General features: G+C 42.2%; 2 long non-coding RNA genes across 3 annotated transcripts; both read right to left on the bottom strand.

The window, feature by feature from the left end:
- Positions 1 to 5,974: 5,974 nt before the first annotated feature.
- LOC134458963 (uncharacterized) lies at positions 5,975 to 18,167 on the bottom strand. The gene is made up of 4 exons (XR_010036719.1): positions 17,685 to 18,167; positions 6,682 to 6,821; positions 6,186 to 6,319; positions 5,975 to 6,061 (listed from the first exon to the last, which is right to left on the bottom strand). It is a non-coding gene; the product is annotated as an uncharacterized LOC134458963 (long non-coding RNA).
- On the bottom strand, positions 11,188 to 13,435 carry LOC134458962 (uncharacterized). Of its 2 annotated transcripts, XR_010036718.1 has the most exons (4): positions 12,803 to 13,435; positions 12,489 to 12,585; positions 12,045 to 12,213; positions 11,188 to 11,822 (listed from the first exon to the last, which is right to left on the bottom strand). It is a non-coding gene; the product is annotated as an uncharacterized LOC134458962 (long non-coding RNA). The 2 variants fall into 2 exon arrangements; XR_010036717.1 differs by having other exon boundaries at positions 11,820 to 12,213.
- Positions 18,168 to 19,133: the final 966 nt, after the last annotated feature.

Here is a 19,133-nt window from a genome sequence, read left to right as displayed (position 1 = left end):
ACTCCCGGATGCTACGTACATCCCCCTTCTATGAGGAGTGGGAGCAGAATATGGGGGAGCAGAAACTTCTGGGGAACAGTGCATACTGCGGCAACACCTACCTGTTCATCATAACTCCGAAAAGGGACAATGGAGCATTAGTCTGATGACGACATCGCTCACATTGTCCAAATAAGCCGTGGCAGGATGAGATGTCGTTGGAGGAGAGTGAGAGAGATACAGAACGTGAGCCTTTATAACATTGTTTTGATTATTATAGCGGCTTGTATGCTCCACAACCTCTGCCAGGACACCGAAATCTGTGATGAGCATCCACGGGGCTGCCCTAGACAGGGGGACGACGATAATGAGTAGGCCAAATCGGCCTGTATTTCTTCATTTTCAAGTAAAGGAGCCTGGTGCTCATGTATAGCAGCTGCTGTGTCTGTGCATCATTGTGGTTCATTTAAAGTTTCTGTGTATCAAGTACCAGAGGTTGATAAAAGTGTTGGGCAAGTTACTCCGAAACAGCATTAGGCCTACTGGTTACTGTCTTCTGAAAGACACCCCTTAGATCAAAGGCCAGGGGGCCATATGCAGCCCTCTGAGTCATTTCATGAGGCCTGCAAACAACATTTAAATCCAAAGTGATATTCTCACCCAATATTAAAATGTTCATTACCCAAAACAAGGTGACTTGGCGGATTTAAGTTAACCAAATTTATAGGCTAGGCCTACTTGTATTATCTCAATTCATTAATAACACAATAACATGTATAATCATTTAAAAAGCCACTTTGTATCGCTTGCACCACCATACCTGCAAGCGTGCAAACCCTAGTAGCCTTATCTGAAGAAGACGATTGTGTGATCCAATAAAACACTTGACGACTGACTGGAGTATGTGCATAAGTTTACTGTGCTTCCAACTGTCTTCAACAACTGACGTTCACATACAGTGCAGTCATAGACTCTGGTGCAGTGCTTTATATACCTAGGGACCAGAGTTCCCCCTAGTGGTATAACTCGGTATTGCCCATGGCAGGTCTAACATATAAACACATTGGTTTACATCACATTCCCCTTACTGTAAGTTAAAGAGAAAATGATTATTCTTTTAAGTTTACTGTCAACATGAAATCATTATAACCAACATATTCATTAAACGCATAGAAATTTCTTTCCATTAACACAAGTTTCATTTCAAACATTTCATAACAACAAACATTGAACATTCAGTCACATAACTGACATAACATGGACAGTATGCTTTACATCAAATACATTCATCATTTTTTTTTGTCAACATTCAGGTTTTTCATATGTCCTTTGTTTTCCCTTTATTTGTCACAGGTGTTTCTCTTTTCAAAGATGTTTCTTTTTTTAATTGTATGTTTTTTCCCCACAGGTAAAGTGTTTCTTTTTTCATATTAATTGTTTTCACAGATCCTTTTTTTTTCAGTATTCCTTCACAGGTCAAGTCTGTCCGGTTTCTTAATTTCCCTGACAGACCTCGTTCTTGTGTTGTGAGGTGAGCTCACAGTCTGTGTGACTGTCGAACAGAGGCGATTTTCTTAAGATTTCAGGGGACGCTGAGAGTCCCTTGTCCTGCCCTTAAAAAAAATCCTAACATGTGCTGCTGACGTGTTAATATTAACTGTAAATGTTCAAACGACATGAAAACGAGAGGTTCATTCATAATCAGCCGCTATCCTACTTTAGGTCTGGTCCGTACATTAGTGTGGGCTTCCACTTTCTGGTCAATAGGCTTAGGTGACGTCACTTAGGTGCCCCATGCATTAGGCTCGTTTGTGACGAAGCAGTGCTGCTTTTGCTAAGCAGCGAGCATGCACACTGTCAGTTTGATGCATTGTGGTTAGGATTTTCTAACCAAAATGCATCAAACTGACAAAGTGTGCATGCTCGCTGCTTAACAAAAGCAGCACTGTTTCGTCACGAACGAGCCTAATGCATGGGGCACCTAAGTCACGCCCTCTACTTCCTGGTTCATGGGGCAGGGGGAGTCAAAAAATGATTACTGGGCTTGAAAATAAGTGATTTTTGGGTTTGTGGTGCATAGGTGGAGGTCCAAGGTTTGGATTGGAGTAAAAAAACCCACTCATTTTCAAGCCCAGTTATTATTTTTTGACTCCCTCTACCCCCTTGGTCTCCAAACTAAGGCCCGTGGGCCAAATCCGACCCGTGCATGGCAAACATTTGGCCCGCCATGAAATGAAAACATAAATGTGTGTGATTTTCTATCAGTAAAACCGCATGGTCATATCTCTCCAAAGCATTCACAGAGAGTTAGATCTTATGCCAACAGTCTCATAACAAAAACATTGACAAGAGGGAAAAGTGGTAAAGCAAAAATCTGTTCTCTGTCCAGGCATCTAACTTGTGTTTGTCATTGGGTTGGGGCGTTGGTTTGGCCCGCAGCCTCACCTGATCTACATATTTTGGCCCTTGGAGAAAAATAATTGGTGACCACTGCTCTACCCCATGAACCAGGAAGTAGAGGGCGTGACTGACGGAAGGGACACATACTCATGAACCGCGTGACGTTTTCCATGTGCGTTACACCCATTTGTGGGGGAAAACAGGCAATGCAAGTCAATTGGTGGTGTTGGAGTTTAATAAACGAAAGATAAGGACCTGCAGACAAACGTTGTTCACGCGCAACATGCCGAAAACGTGTTGTGTTGCCGGCTGTTCAAATAATATAGCCAAACAGCCGTGGCTGAAGCATGGAAAGTGTTCATTTAGGCTAGCCGATGTAGCATGTAAGTCAATGAGACATTCGGTTTGTTTTCACCCATAAAACTTTCACCCATTGTTTCACCCATTAAACTTTCTTTAATAATTTCGCTTCGCTCCTGTTCGCTTGCCTTCGCCTCTCTCATAGAAATGAATGGCCAAGTTCGCAAATTCGCGTGTATGTGTCCTTACTGTTAGGTGCCCCATTTCCTCATAGACGTAATGAAGTCTCTGGGACTGCATGGAGCATATTTTCCCTCGCACCTAAACTCGACAGGCATTGGATGAAAATGCCGAAATGATGTCCTGCCTGGACGCATTCCGACAGTTTTTATCCCCACGCATCATTGCTTCATGATGACATTCACACGGACTATTTTTTATATTGCAGCAGGGAATATGCATGAGTCTCGACACCAACAAGGCGATTGCGCTGGAGAGGGCTTACTGGCACGCAGCAATTTATTTTTAAAATATAATTTGAGCGGGTTTTCACATGGCATGTGAGCGGTGTGCCATTGAAATTGGCAAAAGCACACACAACTGTCTATTAATGTAGTCTATATAATGTAGCCTATTTAATATGGACTATGTCGACCACTTAAGATATTATGAGGAAATAAGAACACCAAACTGAAGCCTATTTTCTCCTGCTGTGCTAGTCCGAAATAAGAACACCAAACTGAAGTCTATTTTCCCATGCTGCGCTCGTCCGATATCCTGCAGGCAAACTGTTAAAGCAACAACGACCAAACAGAATATCATTATCAAATGTACATGCAATACAACAATTTAATTTTGTCCAGTGATCATTTGTGGCTTGATGCTAAACATTTACTTCCCGTGATTATAGGCTAGGCTACGAAGCTATGCTAATAATTTAGACTACTGAATCTAAATACTGAAAAAGCTGAGAATAAAGAGCCCGATCTCACGCCTTTCGTAAAGTCTTCACAGAAATAATAGAGTAATTTTCGTGGTGCATTCACGTTAATGCCCGCCTTTCGTAAAGTCTTCACGAAAATAATAGATTAATTTTCACGCTGCCTATTCACTTGAATTGCCCCACTGCTGCTATGGTTATCCAAACGTGTGCAGGGGCGGGGAGGGGGTGCTGACAGAACACTGCTGATACACTCGGGACTCACTAATTCGACGCCCTTTCGGTACTTACGCCTTATGTCCCCTAAACCTAAACCTAACCTTAACCCTACTTAAAGGTAGAGTAGGAGATCTTTGAAAAACGGTTCCTGTGAGCTATATTTTTTAAAATACACAGCCCGCCTCTCCCTTCAGCCCTCCCCTCAAAGCCACGCCTTCAAAACACATGTACGCGCATGCAGTCTCTCAAGTGTTCGGATTATCCCGGGAACCCACGAGAGCTCACGAGGCGGGGCAAGAAGCCACGTCAAATCGATTAGCCAAGCTAACTTCCAGCCATGGCACTGTCTCCGGCTACGGTAAGAATGTTCAACATCACAATAAACGCACAGGCCGTCATGGTTGCCATTTCAAGAAATATTGATGACAGTAGATGTATACTAGATTAGTTATTGAACTTGACTTGATACATGTTACTTAGATATCTCATTCTAACTTCCTAACACTGATGACAGATGCTATACCGTCATCCCTAGACAGTAGCCAGTAGCTACTGACATGGATTTATTTTGATAGATGTGTACAGCAATATACATTTTACTATTGTATTTATATATACCCGACACCACAATCCGTAGTGTTTTAGGCAAGGACGTCAGTTATGTACGAATCTTACGGGGAGATTTCACTTGGATTGTCGCACGCGCAGACACAGGAACAGAGGGAGTAAAGAAAAACAACCGAACTGATCAACGCTAATGAAATTGTTTTGGCTGACGATATTTTCAATGTGTGTATATGCTTTAGACATTCCACGACCACGACGAGAGCTCCAGCTCTGACTTTCCTGGCCCATCACAATCATAACGACCTAACAGCTCAGTAGGACCGATGGCCAGAGATGGAGGAGGAGGAAGATAGACGCAGCAGAGGTCGGGGATATTGATTAGGAAGACTCCAACAGAATTGACGCCCTGCTAACTGTAAGGATGTACATTCATCCCACAATAACATAATGTCCTGCTGTGTTCCTCCAGATGTGTAAGTATTGTAATGGATGTTATCACAAGAGTACACCTGTTGTGATAACACCCATTACAATATTTCTACTCCTATGAGTACTAGTGTGATATTACATGGTTGTAGGGACACAACACCAGTGGTAGTTGGAGTACATCCATAAAAGCCCTTCTACTTCATACATCTGTGTGCCCCTGGCACAACACCAGTTTGTAAGAAATTGACTGCAAAACGTTGTATGCGTACAATTGGCACATCTTTATTTATATACACAATAATGATTGCTTATGTCCATATCGGTCTTATTGTCAATAGAGTTATTTAGTCCCCATCATCAAATAGAAAATGCACTACATAAAACATATTTATTGCTTTGCAGGCCTTGATTCAATCATTGAATTTGAAGCAATCCCATCGGTTACTGCAGCGTGCCCTGACCCGTGACCCCAGTTTGATGTTCGACCTGGCACATGACATCTGGTCCTCAGCCACAGCCTAGTAGCACAACCAACCTGGCGCCTCTGCGCAATCTGTAAGGAGATGCCCATGAACATTGAAAGGAAATGCTGTGGTGTTCTTAGTTTTCATGGAAGACTTTGGGCTGATGTAGGACCAGGTGAGAGAAACGGACTCTTCAGGCATGCAGCCTACAGACAGTATGGGGCACTTGAACAGGGTTGACGTTGTAATACACAGTACAATACCCAGGATTAGCCAGGGTTACCCTGCTCCACTAGAGCAATATAAAAGGTTTATACAGAGTACGGTATAAAACACACAAACCGGCAGTGTGCAGAGTTTTATTATTTTTCATTATCTGTAGGAGCATTAATCTGTACATTTATACATCTCACCTTTTTGGTTTGGAACCATGTTTGTCTTGTTACCTTTGTTTTTTTTATACATAGAAAATAAATGCAACCTGTCAAATAATCTTCTGATTGTGGTCTTGTGGAATATATAAATTATGTAACCATGCATTTTCAGTCAGAGAATGAATAAAAAAAATCCACACAGTCAAATTGTGTCCACCAATATTTACCGTCATTGAAATGTATGGGCAATTTAAACAATGTATTACACATGACACTAGATACATTACTTTATACTATATTTACAGTTGTCATGACCACACAAAAACTCAGGGAAGGTGGGTAAGTGCAGCAACTGTGAAGGGCCTAGTCTGAGGTTGGAGGCGTCTGTGCTGTAAAAAGATAAACAGAATTAGAAATCACATATCTGACAGTAGCTCCAGTGACATTTTAAATGTAAGTAACCTGGGTTGTTGGGGCAGGGACACCAAAAATAACACCTTTATCTGGGCTCACCTGGTTGTGAGTGTCTGCTGTCAGCCATCCCTCTTGGGGCAGAAAGTCTTCTGCGCAGGACGGTGCCCTGAAGGTTGACGTTCACAGTATGCAGCCTTCATGTCCTGGAACTTTTATTGTGCAATTTTCCATATCTGAAACAAGCAATGTGTTAAGACTGTATTAGGGCTTCATTACATCAAATTACACAGCAGGGTTTTACAGGGTGTTGGCTACAGTCCCAGGAGCAAAGTGGAGTTGTGTGCCTTGCTCAAGTGCACTTCAGCAGTGGATGGAGGTGTAGGTAGGGAGAGGTAAGGATGGGATTTCAACCTGCTTCTCTCTGATCTTAGGACCACCTCTCACCATCAGGTGATGGCTGCTACCTCAAATTTCACTGATGGCCCAAGTTATGTTCTGTAATCAGCATTGTTTTTACCTTACAAAAATAAATGTAAATGCATTCAGCACCATGGGGGCTGTGAAGATCTTTGAGAACATTTGCAGAACTACATACTGAATTGAGCCATCCGCCTTTCTCTTGGTTGGTGTGTTGAGATGGTGACTGCAGTCCAGGCTTCTTGGATCGGAGGAGAAAAGCTGTAGCTTTTACTGGCATAAGTATGTGGTTGTGGAAGGACCCTGTCTGCGGTTGACCTGAGGGAAAAAAGAGCACAAATTGCATATTAGCACAGAGCCCATGCTTAGACCATAGACAGATAAATCTGGCACAATCTGCATGCAACCAACAGAACCTAGAAAGAGAAAGATTAGCAGCAATACACAAAGGGGACAAGTATACAAAAAACATGCAAAGTGTTCTGATAAGGTGCATGGAGGTAGTCTGTGTTGATTCCAGCAACCTCAAAGACTGAAAAGTGTCCCAGTGTATTGAATTGAAAACTATAGCGCGTGTGCGCACACACATAGGAATATGATAATTTAGTGCATCAATTACAACTAGGATCTGTTCATATGCTTTTGTCAGATAGAACCATTGTTTCTCAAAGGCAGATCATTCGAGAAGGGTCCAGCTGCAGTAAAACAGTTCCACCCTTAATGCAAGCGTCTTCCCGTACCTCGGACATTGTAGCCTACTGTTTAGGACTCGTGTCGCTATGCACACATTTGTCATAACGTATCAGGTCGCCAAAATGCTTTGATTTCAACACGACAACGTTGACACATTGACAGTAAATACTGTATATATTGCCTAAATATATACTGTCAATGCGTTGGCATTACCTTACCTAGCTGTGTGTATCGAGGTCACTGTTAACACTGGGTAGGCTATATGATTAAACATCCTTTCCAGGATATTAACACACCCGGACAAATAATAATAATTAAAAAACCCTTTTTGGCGAGGTTGTTCACTTGGTAAGACATGATATAGGCTACTTAGAAAAGTTGTACGATGTACATCAGCAACACATTCCCGACTTTTTGAAGTAATGAGTGTCACCTCACCACAGTTATGTGGCCAGCTTGAAAAGAGCAGATATTAATGAAAAATTATATGAAATAGTATTTGAAATAGCAATAGGCTATTTGTTTGTTTTATTGGAGAAAAACGATTTCTTCATTACCATAGGCCTACCATACTCCATGTCTGTCTATGATTTAGGAGTGACCACACCATTGAAGCTTACCTCTTTATCCAGGAGAGGTTCCAGATTGGCCTGTCTTAATTCAAAGGCCATCAGAAAACAGAGAAAAATTTTCCTACCATCATAACCAGTGTTTGTGCATACATAATCAGGGCCGCTGACAGCTTTGGCTTTGCCCAGGACAAAGTCATCTGAAAGGGCCCCCCACTCAATACATAGACTACATACAATGTAATGAGGACCCATTCCTGGACCCCTCGTCTCACTGGGCCCAGGTCAACGGACCCCTTTGTCCCCCCTGTCAGCTTCCCTGCATGTAGGCCACATACATTGCTGAAAGAAGTGAACGAGACAGGAATGAAATGTGAATTTATTTCTGTTTACTTTTACACTATGAAGTGTGAACGGTCACCTCTCCCTCTCCTCATATTCAGAGTGCATAAAACAGCACTCAACTGTGTGGTCTGTTGATAGCCTGTGTAGTACAGTAGATTAGACTCCATTTTTTGACAAAAATCTTTGTTAAGTTTGAAATTGTGTTTGACCAGTCTCCAATGTGCATTTAACTAATAACTAAAAATAAGGCATTGGCATTAAATACAGACTGATACATACTATAAATACACTCACAAAGACACCCAAACAGTGTGCAATAATAAGATTAACATACTGATGGACAATAAATACTAGGGCCGTCAAAAGTAATCAATGCAGCAAAGGATCGCGATCCAGGGCATTGACGATTCAGCATCGATTCGGCCACAAGCCGGATCGATCCTGTGTATTAATACATTTTTAAAAATCATACCCGCACCTCCCATTTTGCCTCTCCGCCCTCCCTGTCTTTTCTTTCAATTTCGGTTGCGCGTGCATCACTACATCCAAAGGGTTGGTGCTGCCCACTCTCTCTCTCTCTTTCTCTCTCTCCTAGGGTGACCAGCTGTCCGGACTTCGGCCGGACAACCCCGCCCCTTAACTTTCTAACCTAGCGTCCTCGCGCGCACCCATTGCTTCGACTTGCCGAATCCCCGCCTCCGTGGAGAAAACAGTGAAGTTGGCTTTCTAAACTGTAGCCAGAAATCAGGGAACAGCGCTGCCATCTTACCTCAGACTAACTCAGCTGCCAACAACAGTTTTACTTGTAAAACAATATTTTTGGGGGGAAGGATTTTCGCATTTCATTACCTCACTCCGATAAAGGAGTCATCAGTACCACTAACTTAATATTGTATCAGAGACGGCAGGTTACGATAGACAAATCCTTCCGTTGTTGTCTGTGTAGGCTATTTTTTTTAATGTATTTTAGTCATGCATTCGCAGGCCTAATAGCCAACAATTAATTTGATTAACTTTACTCAAAGTTGGTCAGAAGTCTGTTTATCAGCTGTGTTTTAAGGGAGGCAAACCGCTTCTGTCAACCTTTTTTTCAATGGCCATATTCATAGACTGTGCCCTACATCGCATGACATGCACCTATGATTGATTATGCAAAAAAGCTTCTGGAATCTTTGTCTTGGAGCACTTTTGTGTTCCCACCAATGTCAAAATCAAAGTTTCGCCCTTGGTGCCCATGCTTTTCAATGATGGGTGACATGTTTAATTTCCCCCGTTGTGAACGAATGGGATAACACGGCTTGGTTTCATTTTTCGAGTCGATCACACATGTAATAATTTGCAGGCGTTTTACTGCCATCTGGTTACTTTTCTTATAGCATCCATCTTAGGTCGAGAAACTGGCACCAAATATTTGCAAATTAAGATACCAACCTCCGAGACACTGATAACGCAAAGTAGCCTAGACCCATGCGTTTACAAAATATATATAGGCCTATTGTCCTTGATTTCCCTCGGGATTAATACATGATAGCCTAAAACAGGTGATGCTGTTCATCACACGGTTCAGTTAAAGCTCCCCGCGCTCGTGTTAGAACTAGAGCTAAAATGCCACTTACGCCCCTCTGGCTCTAAGCCCTCGAAATGTAACCTCTAGCGCAGCTTTGCTGGTAGGAGGGGGGCGAGACTAACGAATGGCTGAAGTCAGGTCAGGTACTGGTCGCAACGTGAAGGCATGCGGCAGTCAAATATTTGTTTGCATGGATCTACGTTGATTAAATCAAACAAGCTTCGTTGAAATAACACAACTTCAGGTAAGACAATAATGGGTTAAGCGCCAAGGTAGGCTTTGTAGGTTTTTTGTATTATGCGTTGTTCCCCCATGAATCCTTTTTAACGCATTGGTGCAGCAACCAACTTTGGCAAATCGCATTGAACTAACAAGCTCGTGAAATGCACGTATGTGGTGGTTAGCCCTGCGCAGTGGCTATTCAGCAGATAGGCTAGGCTACATATTCTGGGCCAGTGTGTAGTTCTAGGCTATATCGCCTACAGTAGGTTGCCGATTTCAGGACATAGTCAAGTAGGGCCCAAGTTATTTGACAACTGTTCAGTTCCTCCCTCCCGCCCCGACCCCTAAACATTTTACCTAGCTGCTCCCGAAAAATTGCCCCTTTCGTGGCATGCAGCATCTAAAGTTTGACAATCCTTCATCACATTAATTGAATAGCCAATATGCACGCAGTGATCCCCGGCCGTTTCCACATGTCTCCCCAAGTTTCACCCTTGCCAAAGCGGAACCATAGCCTATCGACGAGAAGGCTGGCTGTTTAAAAATGAATCTGTTTCGGACAAGGATGGGGCCGCGCGTCTTGGTCGTGACAGTTGTCTTGGATAATGGAGGAGGTATAGAATGTGTTAGTAATCTATGGGAGGAGGGCATTGAGGTCGATTTGGATAAGGTGGTTGACAAACGAATTACTGTTGGCTGCGGTTGCGCCCACACAGTCGCCTCTTTCTTTTTCTTTAATTGCACATTACAATAATATTAATGCTTGAGCTCAGCCCTAGTGGGGTGCGAATGTTGTGAACAATAACAGACAATTAGGCTAGACGTTTGTAACATCAAGCATAGCGTATGGGTAGAGGACCTCGACATAACCCCGTCACAAACTTGTGCTCCGTCCCTGCGCATCGCAATGCATCGTTGAATCGGATCGGATCGAATCGAATCGTTACCCTCCGGATCGTAATTGGATTGAATCGTGAGATCATTGACGATCCACACCACTAATAAATACACAAACACAGTGGACACACACACACGGCAGGAGGAGTTCATACAGGTGATGTGAAGATGCTGTATACAAGGTGCAATGAGTAAAGTGTAAGTGGCATGGTGAAAGAAGTGTTCATGGAATATTCTCCCGTGTCCTTGGTTATTCATGTGGTTTTCTTCAGTTTTTTTGCAGCACCGCATGCTGGGTTAGCGCTTCCCTGATGGTAGTAGGGAGAACAGGTAGGGGTGATCTTATGAGCTTTTCTGCTGTCCTCACCACTCTCTGTATTGCCTTCCAGAGCCATCTAATAACAGAGTTGCGCAAACCGGGGACCAGGAAGTCGGTTGGTGATGTGATTCGCGTAGATTAAAATGTTTCTTAACAGTAAACTTCTGTTCGTTGGAAACTAACACAGAACCATCACATACCAAACAAAGATTAAGTACAAACAAATTACATTACCTTTACCACATTTTCTGTGTTCTACGGCCACCTCATGGAACTAAGTAACTTCTAATAGAACTAAAGTCAATGGGGATTTCCATGTTAACGCTCCGTGAGGCTCCATGGGAGCCGCCATTGCTGTGGAAAGATTGGTCCATAGAGGTCTATGGGAGTGGCGTAACTCTGATATTAGATGGCTCTGCTGCCTTCTAGTCTTCAGCTTGACGGCTGCCATGCCAGACAGAGAGGCTGCTGGTCAGGATGCTCTCAATGACACCCCTGTAGAAGGTGGTGAGTGCCGTTGTGGGGAGGTCGGCTCTTCTCTCATCCTTCGCAGGAAGTGGAGTAGTGTCTGTGCCTTTTTGAGATGGTGGAGCCATGTGGTGCAGTTGACAGAGGAGGAGCGGCACAGTGGTTGGTGCTGGGTTGATCAGGTTCAGATCCGAAGTTGCTGGTGTCATCAGCCCTCCCTCTGAAAACTGGTTCTGTGCCTGTCAAAAAAAGGCATGTTAATGTTATGAATGACAATTAAGACAAAAACAACCACCCCCTATCTACCTACAGAAGGACATGACATGAGCACGTGCATATGCTTGTGCACATGCCCCCCCACACACTGCTACTGTCTTAAAGTTTGGTGCACGTGCATGCATGCACGCCTATTCTCCCCCCTTTGCCTCAAGTCAAGTGTGCATTTTAGAGGTTGTCCTCACCTGCACATGTGTGAAGAGCAGGAAGATTGGAGGTTGAGGATGAAGAGGCAGGGCAGGAGGTTCTCCTTGTGAGCGGCCCTGGTCCTGATGCTGATTGCCCATCACTATGCTGTGGCTCATCAAACCCATTACCGGCATATCAATGCTGAACAGGAACGACTGCTTCCATCTGCACGCATGCACACAAACACACACACACACACACACACGAGAGGGATACATAGAATACACTACATAAAAATCACACCCATCATTTTAATGCAGAACACCAGGCTGAAGAGATACACAGCTTCTGGCCTGTGCAGGGATCACTACAGTGCCAGTGTTTTGTATTATCCTCTATCCACATTTTTTGCAATAAATAAACACAGCACAGAAAGGAATTACTGTATGAAATACTTATTGGTCTAGTGCAGAACAAAACAGATTCAGTGTTTTACTCACCACTGTGTGCAAGTTTCTGTGTTCAGCTCAGGTGGAAGCCTCCATCACAACATGTTGGTACTGACATTAACCATCCTTCAGAAAACTGCCTCTCTGCCTGTCAGAAATAGCAAAATAATGTTAATACAACAAGGTAGTATCTTAAAGATATCCTTAACCAAAGACAGACAGACACACACTGCCACTGTCTTGGTTCTAGGACACACACACGCCCTTTAAGGGTCACATCACATGTAATGGCCGGGTTCTCACTCACTCCTTTTCTCCTACTTTTGCCTCAGACAATGCAGTGAGTTTTTAAAAATTGGCCTTACCTGCACATGTGTGAAGGACAGGAAGGGAGGTTGAGGATGGAGCTGCCAGTCAGGAGGTCCAGAGCTGTCCTGGTCCATCACCATCATGTGGATCATCAACCCCAACCCCAACTTCTTATATCTGCGTGAACACATTCACAAACACACACACACACACACACAATAGGCGAGATACAGGTTATATGGCACATTAGGAGGCAGGGGTATTGTTGCACTCTAGATGTTTAGAAATAAGTAGGTGCGTGGACCCAAAAAGTAGAGTTCAATGTGGGAGTACACTAAATAAGACACTGAGGTCAAGTCACTGCTCTCTGATGGCAGCAACCTGAAACATCTGCTCTACTCTGCTCTGAGAAAAATAAAACAAAAAATCTGCTTGTGCTTGACCTTAGTGTCTTATTTGGTGTGTGAACCTGCTCCCACATTGAACTATATGGCACATTTAAAATCAGACCCAATGACAAGTCAAGTCAATGCAACGGACATGAACCGACCATTACATTAAAATAACAGACTAAACAGTCTTTGGATGATTGAAGAGGCAGGAGAGATGAGGGGCCTCGATCCAGTAGCATTTATTTACTTCCCAATCTGAAACAACAGACAGGGCGGACACAATGAGGCACACTGCAAGCAGATTCTTTGGGGTCGAAGCAAACGGCTTTCCCCTTGCCAATTAGTGGGGTCGTAGGCATGTGCAATTTTTCTCAGTCATTTCAAATTGGTGTTAAAGTTTGGTTTTCACTTCCAAGTTGAAGTTTAGAGTCTATAGAACAATTTGGGTTCGAGTGTCAAACACACAGATAACAAAATGGCCTGCGGGGGCGCTCTAAAATATATAAACTGCTATAACTTTTTATTAGTTTAACCAAATGTAACATATGAGGTATGCATGGATTCAGCATTAAGAGGAGGAGCTGGTGAGCTAGGTATTTGGTTACCGGATTAAAGACATCATATGTCATAAACACACTTTTAGCCCATGGACAGCAAGATTCAGGGTTTTTTTAAGATAAAGGATGGAAATGCCCTCCAAGTTGCAATGAAACATAATTTATTGTTACAAGTTATTGAAAATAAAGCCTGGGATATCATTCAACTTGATTTTTTCATAATATCCCTGAAGCACAAAGACACCTTGGATACCTATACACAAATAGGGCTGCAACTTGCAACTTTGAGTTTATGAATTTAGTATCACGAGTATCAGCTTTTTTCAATTTCATTGAGGGGGAAAACAGAGAGAAAACTGAGGAAAAACAAGTCTGGTGAACGAATGAAAGGGGGTAGGCCAGCAAAAAATACACCACCCTGAGCCCTTTTCGAGCCGTTCAATTTGGGACTCGAACCGTGTCTCTATCTCGAACGCTGCAACGATTCAATGAATGGCGATTCCCATAGGCCGAGGTGAATGGAAAAATGTAGAATAATAATAAACTGTTGATGAACAATTGGTATGCTTTCCCGCAAGCATACTAAATAAACTGTTGGAGAACAATTATTATGCTTGCTGGTGGCAAGCAGAGGCCTTTGGCAAGCATACTAAATAATACTATAGGACTATTTCATACATGGTAGACACAATCATCTGCTGTTATGAGGACATCTCTGTCATCTGGGAACTGTCCATTTGTTACCAGCTGACAGGAATGAAAACCGTTCTTATCATATGCATTTGCCAGAAATGCCTGCCAATCTGTTAACAAATGAACAGGTCCCAGATTTGGACTACACTACCAAAGATGCAGTTGCCAAAGATGTATTCCAACTAGAGGTGAAGTGCAGCTGTACTAGTACTTGTACAAATAGACCTGCCAGATCTCGGTGCAAGTGCATAAAGGCAGAGTTAAAGTGCACATGTCTGTGCAAGTGCACATGCAATTTCTAAGACTGACCACTGACTGTTTTTGCATCTGTTCTCTGTCATAGTTATTGTAGAGTGGAGTATTGGAATAAATGTTAGCCCTATGGTCTTCTGTTTGCTTTTTGAATGCAGGAAAAAATGATGCTCCCCATAGTATTTATTATTATTATTATTATTATTGATTTACTTTCTTCCAGATATAAAGTTTTTAAGTTGTGAATAAAATTATGGCTTGATTGGAACAAAAAGCTGGTACTCATGTTCCTAAATTCATACACTCAAAGTTGCAAGTTGGGTGCTAAATATCACATAACTTAGGCTATATGCAGCCATATTTGTGTATAGGTATCCTATTAGTATCTGTGTGCTTCAGGGATATTCTGAACAAATCAATATAAGTGATAACCCAGGCTTTGTTTACAATAACTTGTAACAATAAATTATGTTTCATTGCAACTTTGAGGGCATTTCCACCCTTTATCTTAAAAAAGCCCGGATTTAGCTGTCCATTGGCTAAAAGTGTGTTTTTTACATAGTGTGGTAACCAAATACTTAGCTCTCCGGTTTCTCCTCTTCATGCTGAATCCATACATAGCTCATATGTTAAATTTGGTTTAACTAATCAAAAGTTATAGCAGTTTATATATTTTAGAGCGCCCCCCGCAGGCCATTTTGTTATCTGTGTGTTTGACACTCGAACTCAAATTGTTCTATAAACCCAAAACTTCAACTTGGAAGTGAAAACCAAACTTTAACACCAATTTGAAATGACTGAGCCTATTACGACCCCACTAAATCTTCCAGAAGTGAGAGAACACTACAGCAGCTAGACAAGCTACTGTTTACAGTGTAATAGAGAAACCAAGGCACTTAGATCGTATAGTTTACAAAGTTAAAACCAAAAGAAAACACAATGTTTATCACCGAAAATACCACAGGGATCTCTTTCATACATTAACACATACCTGAAACAACAGACAGGGCGGACACAATGAGGCACACTGCAAGGGGTCGAAGCGAACGGCATTCCTGCGACACAATAGGCTCGTTAGCACCTGTTAACTTCATAACGATCGCGGACATTAATGGCGCTAATGTACATACTTTGAGCGAAAATTACAACGAAAATATCAACACAAACGTAACAGAATATCTTCCCATCAAAGATCAATAAAATAACAGAGAAATTAAAGTACAGAAACATCATTAAATAGTTTGTGACACGGAGGAAAAAAACACAGCTTACCCCTTGCCAATCTTCCCGAAGTGAGGAAGAGTTCCGGGGTGCCACACCAATTAACGCCCCATCAGAAACAATAGGTAACGATAAACCCATCCCAAGTAGTATCTACATTATAGCCCATATATTTTGAGAAGTTCACTAAGAGAAAATATAAAGGTTTATTTTTAGCACTACTACATCAAGTCGGTTTTATTTACAATTTCTTTACATGCACTGGTCAAGAATTGAAATTACGTTTAACACCAGGTTGAACAAATATGACACCTCCGACTTTCAGTGCTATTCTATACATCTTTGCTTCAAAGAAACACAACTGATAGCTCAGATGATGAAACAGACGTGCACAACGCAGGAAGAAACTACTGTATAGGCCTAAACACCTTTTGGCCCAGTGCTTAATTTGTTTAAGGGTAAATACAGCATAATTTCGTGATGGCTCGTGGTACAACAAACTTTCAAAACATCCGCGTGTGGGGATGTCAAAACTATACGTTTATTCAAACGAGTAACAAACCACGAAACTGTTATTAATACGGAGATCATTTCGTGATCACTTTGTGGCAAACTGTATGATATTTTGCAAGCAAGCACACAATCCGATAATCATTCGAAAGAGCGTCAAAACGTTTATGAATGAACTTTTCGTAGTAGGCCTAGTTAACTTTTATTCTAGTCTGGCTAGCCCATAGTATCCTTCATCTCACCCTTGTCACGTTAACGTCTTACCTACGCTTTGTCTGCCCATAACTTATTACTGTACATTATGACAAATACACACACAACATCTGAAACAAACTTACGAAGGGCAGCCTGTTATCTTGCCTTGAAGCTAAAAATCATTAGCCAAAACCGCTAGTTGGTGGGCCGAGGTAAATGTTCGCCCTCCGACTGAAAGTCAACTCGTAAAGTAACCGTTATGTATATTCATGCATTTTATTCGAAATCTTACCGACATTTGAGTGATCGCTGCAGCGAAATCCATCCAGTCGTTTTAATAAGTCCCGCGCGGCGCTTGTGTTGTCATTGAACAGCCAAAGGGGCGTTACTGTGAGGGCGGTCTAGTAAGGAGGAATGGGCGTAGCGGTATTAGCTGGACAAGACGCAGCTGGACCATATTGGATCATTCCAAAAAGGATAGTAGTATCTGCAACTGGACGAAATTACACCCACAAACATGAAAAACATTTTAACAACTCAAAGGCAGCCTTGATATGAGAGTGAACCTGATGAAGCAATAGCGAAACGCGTTGTTCAGCAAATAAACTACCAGTGTGCGGTGATTCATCCTTCATTTACTTGGCAGCCTTGATATGTTGTGATACAGGAGCAAGGAACAGCTATGGAAAACACCACAACCTTGGAATGGACAAAGCATAACATTTTCTATATAACCAGGGTAAAAACTAATTTACCAACATCTCCTTGTGATCATTCAGTGTAGCCATCACAATAAAGATCTGCTGTGTAGCCGTCATGGTCATTATGTGGTATTTATCAAATGCAAAACTACTGTCTTCTCAAAAACGACATCAGCGAGTTAACAACATTACACCCACAATCATGTAAACATTTGAAAACCCAAAAGGAATCTATTTTGCAATGCTGGAGCGGCGAACAGGTTGTGCTTGTGCTTGCTACAGTATTACCATGGTCATACAACAGAGACTTACGCACCCAAAGCAAAACATGCAAACGATATATTTTTGTAAACCACTAGAAAGACATGGGCTTTGCTGGTCAAAGTAATGTGTGCGTAAACATGGTAGGTTACTTACTTATTACGGGGTGAATCCGTATTTAGTTACTGAACGCGGGTGGAGAAGGGGAATTGAAAACAGGTGCTTCCGTCCTCCCAGCTGGTTTGTCTGGCTCGTTCGCACAACTAGTAGCAAAACACACAAGAGTAACCGTCTGAGTTACACAGAGCAATTCTGAAAACGTGTTTATGTGCACAGAATAAATGCCACAGGGGAAAAAACACCAAAAATAACGCGATTAAGGTAGCAGCTATGTTAAGCAAGGTAGCAGCTAGATATGTTGGAGCTTGAGCTAATCCTCTGACCCCTCTCAATGGATACTTGCTTAAAAAAGACACCACTGTGTCCTAAACCAATTCACAAAATATTATACAGACAAATATATTACCTCACCTCTCGATTAGAAATATGGTCACCAAAGCGTACGTTTGAAGCCGCTGCCGTAGCCGACATCTGTGTCCAAGAGTGTCAGGTCCGATTTCCAATTTTCAGCCCGTGTTGGAGTCTGGTCTTGCGAGTCCGATGACCAGAGGTGGAAAGAGTACAGAAACTGTGTACTCAAGTAAAAGTATCACTTTGCCTACATTCTACTCAAGTACAAGTAAAAGTACCTATCTAAAAATCTACTCAAGTGAAAGTAAAAAGTACTTCATTTAAAATGTTATTTGAGTAAAAGTACTTAGTTACTTTTAATTAGCTTTCCTCTCTAATGTCATTTATTTTTCTTGAATATCGTCCTCCATAACCTCTATCTCTTGCTTGGCACCAGCCATCATCCAACACATTGATACAAGATAGTAAACTAGTGGAAATGCTGTGTGCCATCCTGCACAATCTTTCATTTTCGGCGGATTGTGGTATTATTGTGCATGGCATTTAGTCTCTCAGTCATTTTTTTTACTCAGTACTCAGGCCAGGTTCCAGTGTAATTGAGTAAAGTACTTGGGTCAAAATGTACTCAAGTACAAGTAAAAGTATTAATTTAAAAAATTACTTAAAAAGTACAAAGTATTCATAAAAGCTACTCAAGTACAATACTTGAGTAAAAGTAATTAGTTACTTTCCACCCCTGCCGATGACTATAATCCAAGGGAGTATATCCTGACATGGTTAGTCCAGTGTACCAAAAGCCAAAGTTCTTCCTGTAGCTCTGCAAAAGCCACCAACGTTTCCAAGTAGCTCAGCCTGCTGCTAACTCTCTTTACCTTGCTAGCCGAGTGATGATGAGCCTCGTCGCGTGTGCATAAATGATGGTGGGGGCGGGGTCGGTCAAGTTCACGAGTCGGTGAACGCGCAGGGAGGAGGGGTGAGTGCTGGCGGTTGATGGACGTGTCAGAAACCAATAGAAGTGATGATGAGTATTACTTCTATTGGTTGCCGTTTTCTTCTGACTACGCCCTCTACACTGGACCAAAAGATTTCGTTTTTTTTCCAAACACTCTATTTTAATGGGTGCTATGGCGTCAT

This window comes from Engraulis encrasicolus, chromosome 11 (assembly GCF_034702125.1).
Source record: "Engraulis encrasicolus isolate BLACKSEA-1 chromosome 11, IST_EnEncr_1.0, whole genome shotgun sequence".
Lineage (NCBI taxonomy): Eukaryota > Metazoa > Chordata > Actinopteri > Clupeiformes > Engraulidae > Engraulis > Engraulis encrasicolus.
This window is presented reverse-complemented; position numbering and strand designations above follow the sequence as displayed.